Raw genomic sequence first — 12,315 nt, forward strand, 5'->3', positions numbered from 1 at the left:
TTTTCAGGACTTGAACCTTTCAGCATGCACACAGCTTCAAATCAACACCTGGAAAACACACAGAGAACATTTGTGAGGGCTGCACGAAGACCAAGAGCAAGGAAGGAAATACTTTGGTCAAAACATGGCGCTCCTCTAAAGACGGACCCGGACAGAACTTTCCCATAACCGCATTTTGTTTTGTCTGTAATTGTGCATGTTTTCTGAAATCTTATGGACACGGATCTAATATTGTTGTGGGGTAAGGTAGCCGTAATTCAAGCAGGACATGACGTTTATGGACATGATATAGGAGATAGGCTGAGGAGATGCTCAGTCATCAAGGTAAATTACACAATAAATCAAAAGGCATGCAAGTGAGTGAAGTTTACCTGTCTCGGCCGCTCAGCGAGCGAGTCATGCAGTTCCTTATTCTCTGATTCACAGAGCCTTGAGAGACAGAGACAGAGGGTCAGAACTGTTATAATAGTACTGCAGTACTGCAGAGTAGTACCCATAAGACACAATTGGACGGGTTGATAAAGCGAAGAGCCATGCATTATGTTCTTCTGTGGTCTGCCGTGTGATTGTAGCGTAGTTCTTTTGCCATTCGTAGCTACGAACAGCCTGTCGGTGCATTACCGTCACATTCTGGTGGTCAGACCACACTACCATCCGTTTAAGGCAACGATAATCACGATCATTGATCGATTTAAAATGAACGATTTAGTTTTGAGAATGGCCCTTTTTAATATCAAAAAGTAAATGTAATTCTCTAAATTCGGATCTTACTAAATGGAAAGTGCAAAACGTGGCCCCTGAGATTTGGCTAAGTGTGGAGTACTGCACAACTTAGTAGTTTTTCCCTCCCGCCAAGGCATCAGTCTTTTAAACTGTTGTCACCTTTCCTTTGGTCAATGTTATTTTGCAAATAGTGCAATTGTAATTAGGAGAAATCAGATTGTTTCCTTCACAACATCAGAGGAGAAAGAAACGTAATCTGTGACAGCAGAAGGACACGTTGGGTGTCCAGTCAGAGGGCCAAGTGCAACTAGCAAGACGTGCAAATTATGAACATCGTGAAATTTGCGATTAATGTTATCCATCATGAATACCACTTTTACTTTTCACAATCGTAATTGTGCGAGGCCTATGCTTGGAAAATCACCGGGATTGTGGATCGTGTGAGTCAGATATATACAGATATAAATCTGCTTTCATGCAAATCACAGTTTCCTCTTTGATACAAAGAAAGAAAGAAAGCTGCCAAAGATGAAAATGCGATAACTCGTACCACACACACCCACACACACACACACACACCCACACACACACACACACAACGCCTCACGCGTCTGCTAGTTATTCCGTTTGTTTGAAACAGATACTCGCTTGTAGTTGCACATCCACATACATAGAAACACACAGATGTGTTTTCCAGCAGCCCGGGGGAACATTCCTGACGCGCGCTGTTGAAACACGCAGGCCGTCCTTATAGCTGAGTAACTGCTGATAAGCCATAAACACACACATCTGTCAACTCAGACAGCGGCAGAAATGTTACTGTTTAAAGCAAAGGACATTCACCCTGATGGAACGATCATCTGCTTTAACGGGGACAATGGACGAGTTCAAATGCGCAGCGGGAGAAAACGTCTTCTGTAGCCGATAAGAACGTTTCTGTTCAGTGTCTTCGTATCAGCTTCTGTCGAGTTCTGCTCCCAGTCGATGTAAACGTAAACAGCCCTGGTGTGCTGGCATCTGCAGCACTACTTTATGAAATGCTATGATAAACCTCTCTTAAACGGTTTGGAGACCAGGAACCTCTCACTTCTCATTTATCTCATTCATACTCCGTATCCCAGGCAACTGTCAGAATCACGACGGGACCCCCGATAAGTGAAGAGGATGGACAGATGAATGGACGGACGGACACATCATATCTCATTTATCCTCTCCTTGTTTTTCTTTTCCTCTTTCACCTCGTCCTCTCTTCTAGACTCTCCTCACATGACTCATTTCTCCTTTCACCCACCACAAACACACATCCCCACCCCCGCCCCCCCACCCCAAGCTCCTCTCAAGTTTTACTGTTCTTCTCTCTGATTTGTTGACAGACAGCAAATTACAGAGAAGCTGCATTCCTCCTCTCAACAGCTCCGTTCCTGACCAGCTGAGAGCCACGCTGTCGAGTCACACGCGCACACACACACACACACACACGCACACACCTAAGTCCGATTGGCCATAATTGCACGTTGGACAACCCAAAAACAAAACTGCAAAAATGCCTCTAAACACACTCACATGTGGTTGTCCCATAAACGGTACCAGAAATACAGTGCACACTTGTGAACCCTAAATAAACACACACGCACACACACACACACACACCAATGATGTTCACAACAGCAAATTTCCACAAACACATTGCGGTCATTCCCTTGTAAACATAAACATAGCGGTAAACTTTGCGACATCAACATTTTATTTGCTGCAAACTGCACGAGATTCTTGATTTCGGGTTTTGGTTTTCAGGTTAAGTTTTGCAGCAGCACTCAGAGAGACGAGGTCACGCATCCAAACATCAACAGTAGTCCACTTAGAGCCGTTTGTTCTACGGGGCCCGAGACGACCCTTCATCCGTTTCCACTGGTTAAAGGATGCTTTTGCTTTGCACACATTTTCCTGGAAAGACTGTCAAACCAGTTACAGAGAAACCAGCGGTGAAGCTCTGAAGCCTTTTGAGTGTTCTGGTAGGAACAGAGTGAGGGAGAGATGGGAAACGTCCCTCAGGGCAAAGAAAAAAATCTAGAAACTAAAGTGTACAAATAAGCCTCTCGGGCATGTTTCTGTTTTCATACAAAATAAAACTGAAATCATCTTAGCTTGAGGTCTAAAATGAGCGAACGCACGCAGAGCTTCAGAAATACATATGAAAACGGGGCTTTCGTGACAGAATAACCACGTTGGGCATAAAATAGTTCTTACATGCATCAATAGCCTGAGGCACTACTTCGCCACGTGCTTGATGTGAATGCACAATACTTTTCCTGATCCCTCCCTTACATGTGTGCCACGCGTCAGCCAAGCTTTGAATTGCTGAGTAATGTCCTGGGGAAAAAGAAAATGCTAAGTTTCATTCTCCTGCACGCCAGCGGATTCAGAAAGCATCTGAGATTTAATAAAGTGGAATTAAAGCAGATGTTTTCTCTACATGCACCGGATAAAACTGCTTTAGTAATGGGAGGATCAGGCTTCCAGAAGCTCAAGCCAAAGAAGCTGCTGATTTTATTTTATTTTTTTTATCAAAAACGAAACAGCTGCAATTTGTTTGTGTCAGATGAGATTTACTGGATGTTGGATTGAATTTAGGAATGAAACACACGTTTCTGTAAATCCCTGAGGTAGATTAGTGCTTCAGTGACGACCTGAACAAAGCACTGATTATTCCCTACCTCTGTCTGGTTCATTGGGAACGCGTGACGAGTGGAGGAGCAGGCGCTCTGGATGCTTCAGCTACAGGAGGAGAGGACGCCGGGTCGTCCTGTTCGCTTCATGGAAGAGGAAATGTTGAGCTGGCCGCGTTTTCAAAGTGACCTCATCCCCTCCCGAAGAAGAGAAGCCAGAGACTCGATTGGACGGACGAGGAGGGGATTAAGACACATCCTCTCTCGGCGACTGCAGCTTGCCATGTCCACACACACACAACGGCGTTCTACACGGAACAGATGAGGCACAGAAGTTTCCCTTTCAGTCTGCTGTTAGAGTATTTAGAGCCGTGAGCCACAACTTCAGTAATGATAGATTTAAATTAAAATAAAAAATTATATGAACAAATTTAACCTCAATGTCCATTTAGTGTCCGTTGAACAAAATTATCCTGCGCTGTGATCAAAAACTCCATGAGGGGAGATTATTGGTGCAGCTCAAAATCAAAAACGAGCTTTGGAGCATCGTCTGAATGTAAATGTTGAATTTTAGACTCGTCAGTAAATCTTCAACCTAAAGGGGACGGCTGATCCTGATCTCTTGTGTGAGTGAGAAGATTCCTTTCACGTCTTTGTGAAGAATTTTAGGCCTAATATTGACACACACACACACCCCTTCATGCCCCCTCCATTGTCTCCCAATAGGAACTGGGGGGGGGGGGGGGTCCTGCCAGGAAAACCATGGACCATCCGGAAAGCTGCTTCCTGAAGCAGCAGGAAAGTGCTGGACAGAAGACAAGCAGAAACTCAGACGTAAGCAAACAGCGGCAATGTGACAGACACACACACACACACACACACACCATGGCCGACATCACGCTTTGGCCGAGGACCTGAGCAACAATCGACGCTGGCGTCAGAGGCCACATCCAGTACCAACACAAATCACAGATTTACGTCTTTCTACAGCAAGAAATATTTTAAATCAGACTTCAAACATCTCGCGCTTCCTGCCTCCCCTCCCCTCCCTCTTCCTCTTCCTCTTCCTTCCAGATCCTCCAGCAATCACAATCAGCTGCCTTCAGCCTCCACAATAAGGTCATTATGCCTCTTCGGTGGCGAGTCCGTTTTCGGAATGTTTTGTGAGGCCTCGTTGTTTCCTTCAAACCAGCATCTCCCCCCAAAATGTCACAAAGTGAATTCAATAAAGTCGACGGGGAGGTCCGATGCATGAGGAACAAGAAGAGGCCGCCATTCGAACGTACACACGGCTCCCCCCACAGTTGATTTGAAGATGCTGAGAAGCAGCCTTGATGCAGCCTTCATGACTGTAATCAATTTAACTCAAAACGTTATACACAGCTGTGCAAGAAAATTGGTCACAGACGGGCGTTCAGCTGATTTGATTTTCTTTGCCGAGCACGGTTACTTTGGAAAGCCCCTATAAAAACCAATCCGAGACAGGATGAAGGCTGCCACACACAGTCAGCGGAGAGCGTGGCTGTCCCGGGCCTGATGCCTGTGCAGCCCCACCCTGAAACAAAGCAGGCCTTACAAATTCAGTTTTCCTCAATTCGCTCGTTCCCAGTCCTAAAGTCACGTTGCGTTTTGGAAAACACAAACACCTCTTGTTTTCTCTCTCTGGGGTGGGACACAAACTTCCTGTTGCCAGTTTCCCTGCTTTTCTGCCTTACAGTTATCGTTCGAGTTAAATGAGGTCCATCCGTATCTAAAATGTCCCCCCCCCCTTTCACTGGTGGAAATTATACCAGTTGAGCATCTCTTTGGTGGAGACACTGGGTAATGACAAGGCGCTGGATGTACGTGGGCATTTGAAGCCCCTCCCAAACCTCTTGAGAACACACCTTCGCTGCCAAGCCTGTGGAAAATACAGATTTGTGGGCTCTAATTTTAAAGTACTCTGACTTTCACCATTTTATCAGTCAAAGTGCCTTTTAGTTACGACACGCATGACCGTGCACGCTATGACTGCTCTCATGTCGTGAATTTTTTTTTTTTTTTGATTACATTCTGTTGTCACCAACTTAATGAATCCGCTGCCAAGAGCTTGAATGTGAGATTTTATTACAGATGTGGGAATGAGCCCCGGTTAAAATGGGTCTAACAGCCCTGAGCTGTAAAACTGGAGGCGAGAAGGTTCAGACAAACTTTGAAATTCAGTGCAAAAGAATCTTTAATTTCAGTAGCCTCTTCACAGCACCCTCATGTTTTAGCCGCCGCCGAAAGAGTCGGGACACATTTGCCATCATGTCCGGATGCACTTGTTCTTTTGGACTGTAAACCCAAAATATTATAGAAGAACAGGCCAAATCTATTTTGGACTATAGTAAAGTGTCAGCCAAATGCTGGTGAGCCCCCCCCCACCTCCTCTCTCTTCGTAATGCATCAAGTCCCAGCACTAAAATTAAAGCCACTCGTAATCGAGCTAAAAATACAAAGGCATGCCTCTTATCAAGCGGCCGCACTCGCAAAGGACAAACACAAGCCCAGATTTTATTCAGTTTTAAATTCACAAAATAAACGTAAACTAGGCGAGCAGACTCGGACCAGGGACCGAAGTGTGTGTGAACATGAAATCAGGACAGGTATCAGTGTGACACCGGCCTCTTCTGCACCTCTAACTAAACTCACAATCTATTTTAGAGGGGCGAGGAGCCCGTAAGTTAAACCCCCAGGGTCCTGTTGCAGAACGTCACGTTCCCCCCTGAGAGCGCTTCAGAATGCCGTTAAGAGATTAGCACTAATTTAAAGGATGATTCCATGAAGTTTATCTTCCTCGCCTCATCCTTAAAAGGCGGCTTGTTACGCGGGAAATATTTGGGATGCTTTCTCTGCCTTTGTTTTTTTCTTTTAAAGCTTTTGTCTGAAAGTTAAGAAGAAGACAGTAGCAAGGTAAAACCAGCACTGATTTCCTCTTCCCAGATCAGCGCATCCTGACATTCTCCCAACTTATTTATTGTCTCCCTTCCTGCGATTATTCCTAAACCAGTCCCTGTTTTTTTTCTATCATTTTACACAAACGATTCTGCCCGATGCTCCTCAGCATTTAAAGGTAAACATTGACCTTTGAACTTTCCAGTTGACTCATACGGATTGTCTGTGAATTTTATTTTTATTTTTTAAACTACAATGGCAGGTGATTCGTCCATCGATCACGGCTTTCTGAGGCTGAGAACTGTTCATATTCATGAAATCAATGCTATCAGTTCTCAGACTTCTGGAAATAGCTGGTCTTTTTATGCAGCTGGGGTTAATCTCACTGTCTATTGTCTAAACGTCCAACTCCCCAGACTGGAAAACCCCCGACATGATGCTGGGGACATGCAGGAGAGAGCAGCTTGAGGAAGGGTTCGATGCTTCTCAACAACAGAGGAGACATCTGGGAGACAAAGGCATTTCGTCTTTATTTAAGAAGCGCTTCCCAAAGAGAAAAAAAGACTTCTGTCAAGAGTTGAGTTGCAATCACAAAGATCAATATAAAGAAAAGATCAATATCTGAGATTATTGATGACAAGGGCTAAGATTAAAAGCAGCCCTGGTTTGCATTTTACATTTGAAAAGTGACAAATGTCTAAGAGTCACAAAGACGATGCCTTGAAAGACAGCGTGGAGATTTTAAAAAGAAATGTCAACCTTGAGTTTTTCAACACTAGAAAGCTTCAGAGTTACAAAACGCACTAGATTCTAGAAGTCCGGTCAACATTACAGCTTTAACTAACAACACAGTAATTATAGAAGCGGATCGATTCAAAGCCAAAACACTTCAAAACTGCTCCAATCTAAATCAAACGACGTCGCAAGTGGTTTTTTGTTTTTTATTCCCGCAAAGAGTCGCTAAATCAGCCAATAATCAGGTAATCAATATGCATCACTATCATGCGGATGAATCGATGTCTCTGGCTGGTCCTTACCTGCTGGCTTCTCCGTCTGGCCACACTGGGGCTTGTCATGACTTTCGGGGGAAGGTATGAAGTTTTGGAGAAGAAAAAAAAAACTCCCCGAGGAAAGTAACGCAACTTCCCAAACCTCGTCCGGTTTGTGATTTCACACTAAAGGGCAATGTTTATGATTATTGAAGCTTAGTTGTTGTGCGTGCGTGCGTGTGCGTGTGTGTCATGTTTCGTTACAAGGTGGGTTGTGTCTTTTCCTGCAACACCTGTAAACAACGTTCCCTCTAAGCTGCGCGCGCGCGCAATTACGCACCGCTGATGCGGCTCTTGGCGCAGCGAAAATCTCCGCTGCGCACAAAAACAAAATCCAACCTGAATTGAAAATAGAAGAAACAGGTAAAAATTCATCCTGTGCTACATTTCAATGTGATAAATAAAAAAAAAGCAAAAGACACAACAAAATGCAGAACATAGTTCAAAAAAGGAGTAGGAAGAAGTGGAATACTTATTAAAAAATAATTCCTACCCTATTATTCAGTTTATTAATAGCATTAATAAACCATAAAATACTATCATATATAAGTAAAAAATATATATATACTCCTCATCATCCACAGTTAACACATTTCCTCTTCTGTATACTTGTTCAGAAAAACAAAAGTTGTACATACCTCCTTTGCTTGTTAATATTATCTGGTTTATTTGTTTTTATGTTTTTTATACTATTGTGCACTTTGAGGTTTGCTTTCAAATATAAAGTGCGTTCAACATGACATTTATTGTTATGATGTTGAGGGTCTGCTCAGGGAGTTCGTGTGTTTGCTCAGACGCATGAAAAATTAGAGGGAACATTGCCTGTAAAGTGCCTTGAGATTACTTTCTCTTGTGATCTGACGCTGTAGAAATAAAAATGAATTGAATTGAATTTTTATCATGTAATAATTTGACAATCCACATGTAATCCTAATAGACTGAAAATAACGTACATTAATCTGAAATTGGCGATTTGGATAGGAAAACAATAACAGACGGCTGAATCCTCCAATGAAGAGAGAGATGCTGAACCTCTCTGGATGACGACAGAGGGGGCGTAGTTCCTTCGGCCTCCTGGCAGGTGGGGGCGCTGTTGTCTCACGTTGAGCATAGGAAACAAAAATGATCCCCAAAAGTGTTGTATAATGGGTCAGAGGTGGTAAAATCAGGTTGGGGTGCAGATAGGTGACTTTTTTCACATTATAAAATTGGGCCAATATCATGACAATGAACAATAAGCCAAACATAATATAAAAATGTTTTGATATTTCAACATGATACTTCTTAACATATTAATAACTGATCAACTATAGCCGATGAACATATGAATTAAGGTGTTATAAGAGTAGGCTTCCAGTGGTATTCATTCATTTGACATGAAGCAATGTCTGAGTGAAGCAACATCACCAACATTAAAATGATGTTAGAAAACTTGAATTTAGTAGGACGTTCTTAACCTTTCTGGCTAGATAAATGTGTGTGTTCATCACATAAATCAACAAATTATGTCATCGCTATCCGATCATCAAGTTTACAACTAGTGTGCAATTTCCATTTGTGAGGGATGACCTAAACATGCTTGCAGTAAATGTCGTGAGAGTCCAACTCAACAGATAAAGTTTCTCTTTCCTTTTCATTCTCTCTCTTCATCAGAATAAGGAAATGACTCTAACAATAACTATTTTGCTGCTGTTGTGATGTTCAGCAGCAACCATATAAACATTTCATCCAAATAATTTATTTAGCCTGGGTGCAAACGTTCTTAGCATTGGAGACGAACATTGGGAAACTTGAGAAATATTTCAAGGTTAAATATGTTTCATTTCAAAGACCACCGAGGACAGAAAAATGTGTCCTGAAACAAACTATTAAATAAGTGTTTTATCACATTATCTTCAGTTACTTTAGTTTAAATGTTTCAATGAAACAAAATTTAGATATTTTTTAAATGGTACTGGATTCTTGTTTACTTCAAAATAAAATGTTAAAAAAACAGAATGTTTCATCTTGAATTCAGGCATCCTTCAGGCATGAATTCAAACAGTAGCACGTACATCTAACAGCATCTTTGTTTTCCTCTTACTGCTATGAAACAGGAGTTCCAAACAATGCACTCCCAAGTGAACAGGCCTTTTATTCTGAAGAGCTGCCTGGCAGAAGAGTCCGGCTCTCAAGTGACCTGAGCGAACAATGCAAGATTGGCAAGTTGCTTCAACCTGGCGGAAGCAACTGGTAATTAAATTATCAGAATTTCATATCAGTATATAACACTCATCCACTCAGCCACGAGTCCTTGATGAGGAAGTTGACGGGTTCAATAAGTCAAACTATGAGGTAAGAATTTTGTGGTGGTAAGGGTGGTGGTCTAACCAGTCAAAGGTCTGTGGTTTGATTCCCAGCCTCTGCAGTTCACATGCCAAGGCGTCCTTGAGCAAGAAACTGCAGCCGAGTTCTTGTCTCTGCCCCTGCTGTTGGTCCCAAGCCTGAATAAACAGGGAGGATCAGGAAGGGCAGGTCCACAATATGGACGGGAAAATCTACTCTGGTGACCCCAAATCGGGAGAAACCGAAAGGAAAACAACAAGAGAACAAAATGACTAAATAAGGATTTCAATCTCGTGCTACTTAGTGAAAGTAAAACGAATGTATTTTAAATGTTAATGAGCTAAAAGTGCAAACATAACATCTATTGATGGATGAATATGGGGGCGACTGCAGCTGAGCTGCCTTGGACAGTTCGCCCAGCCTGACCCTGACCTGCAGTTGTCAGCTTTCCCAGCTTTCTGCTGCAGGAAGTCAAGGCATTGTGTCACTTTACAGCTTCTCTTTCCTGCATGTCGGCCTGACCTGTGGTCCAGAGAGTCACGCAAAGGGAATCAGAAGAGAACACAGAGACGCACGCATGCCCTCATCCGCCAAACGCGGTTAAAAGTAAATATTATCATCTTAGCTGTAAGTCTTTTAGAGTATGATTTTTTTGTGTTTTTTTTACATTTGCAAATTATTGCATTCTGTGTTTATTGGCATATTTCATGATGCTAACTATTAATAGAAATAATTACAGCACTATCTTGATGTTTACGTCAGATCGCTGGGCACCGAGTGGTACCGACAGGATAGAGATAGATGGAGGAGGAGACCTCTGTCAGCTTTCACTTTGACTCAAAGTCCAGAGACACTGGCAGCAAAACATGTTTTCTTTTCTGCGGGCCTCAAGGAGAGTTCAGGAAGGGTCGAACAGGAAGAAGCCATAATCACATTGAATTTGGTTTCCAGGCCTCTGAGGAGGGAGACGAGCTCTAAACAACAAAAATTGTTCAAGTAAAAAAATTGTTAAGAAGGGATCTGTGAGAGTCCGTTGGCCCGAGCTCCTTAGAAGGAAATTCCACACCTCAAGGACAGCAAAGATCTGTGGAGAATTTGGAACCACTGGTTGCCAGAATATCCAAAACATTCCCCCAATCACTGCAGCGCTTATTGTTTTCAAGGATCTGGATCCCATCCCAGCTGACATGAGAGAGAGAGGGTGCGTGCGTGGAGGTGTCATCAGTTTTCAACATCATCGATCTGTCTTTACATGCTGCTTTAAACATGTTTCAGCGTACAATTGAATTTATTCTCAGAAACGTAGCCTTTCCCGGTGGTTTCTGGGTTAAAGGTGAAACCGGTGAGACAGACTTGACCCGAGGCCAAGCCTCGCAGGGCATTAAGTAATGTGACGGTGGAAGCAGTGAACTAACGGAGCCACATGTGAGTAAATCAGAGGTAATACCTGGTTAATACCATGAAAAAGGCCCACGGGGGCTTATTTCCATAAAGGGAGCAGAGTTCAGAAAGCTATTTATATTTCACGCAACACCGAGAACAGGGAGTTCCGAGATTAGTTTAGCTTGTCAGTACTTCGGTTGTTGCATCTCATCCTCGGAACATTAACGGATTCTATAATTAATGCTCCTCCTGATCAAGAGAGATTAAGAGAAAGGTTCAAAAACGTAATTAATTTTCCTGATACAACCACTAACTATGAAACGGATTACCTTTTCTCCCTGCAAACCAGTCTGATGTTTGAACTGGGGGGGCTCTAAGGTCAACAGAGAACTGATATTCAGATCACATCCTGATTGGCCACACATGCAGAGATCTGATAGTTGAAGGGCTTTAAACTCATTAACTCATTCCGTTATTCAGAATTTCAGCTACGTCCTCTCCTGGGAAAGGGGGATCTGAACATGTGAGTGGCTATCCCCAATAAAACTATTATGGATGCGTCTCCAGCTTTAAACCGTTAGCAGCTAATCAAGATGTAATGTTCACTGTAAATACCAAGAAAAGTGTCCATCAATACTTGTTGAGCCTGGTTAAAATAGCATCCTCATCTAATTTCACCATCCAAAGATATGCACATAAATGACATTAAAAATTGGATTAAAGGATCATTCTAAATGAGCTAAAGCAACAGACATGACAGTTATGTGAAATGATCAATTTATTGATGAAAACCTTTGAATTAAACAGGTGCATATAACCCTTTTAATATACCTGTGCATCTTGTACGCTCTGATTCGGGAGTGACTGCCCTCGGGGTGAAATAACTTTCTTTTCTGGGTTAAAGTGCAAGCTGAAGAATTGAACTGTTTAGAAAAAAGAAAAAAGAAAAAGGCAAACCGGTCCCAGCCGACAAAAACACAAGGATACAGATGCTGTGAGCATTTGGAATCTGGGTAAAAGGTGAAGACCATGAAAGACAAAATCAACCTCTGAATAGCATCCCAGAGCTACTTGGAGTCTCCCGTGACGTCAGGACATGAAATTCTATCACCTTTCACACACTTTTCTCTGGGAGCCGGCTCCCTGAGTTAACATGTGTATTTACTGTTAGATATACAAGCCTAAATAAATAAAGCAACAAAAGATGCTCATTAGAACTCTGTCCTTTAAAAATAAATAGTCTCATTGACTGA

This window comes from Brachionichthys hirsutus, chromosome 9, assembly GCF_040956055.1.
Source record: "Brachionichthys hirsutus isolate HB-005 chromosome 9, CSIRO-AGI_Bhir_v1, whole genome shotgun sequence".
Classification (NCBI taxonomy): Eukaryota; Metazoa; Chordata; class Actinopteri; order Lophiiformes; family Brachionichthyidae; genus Brachionichthys; species Brachionichthys hirsutus.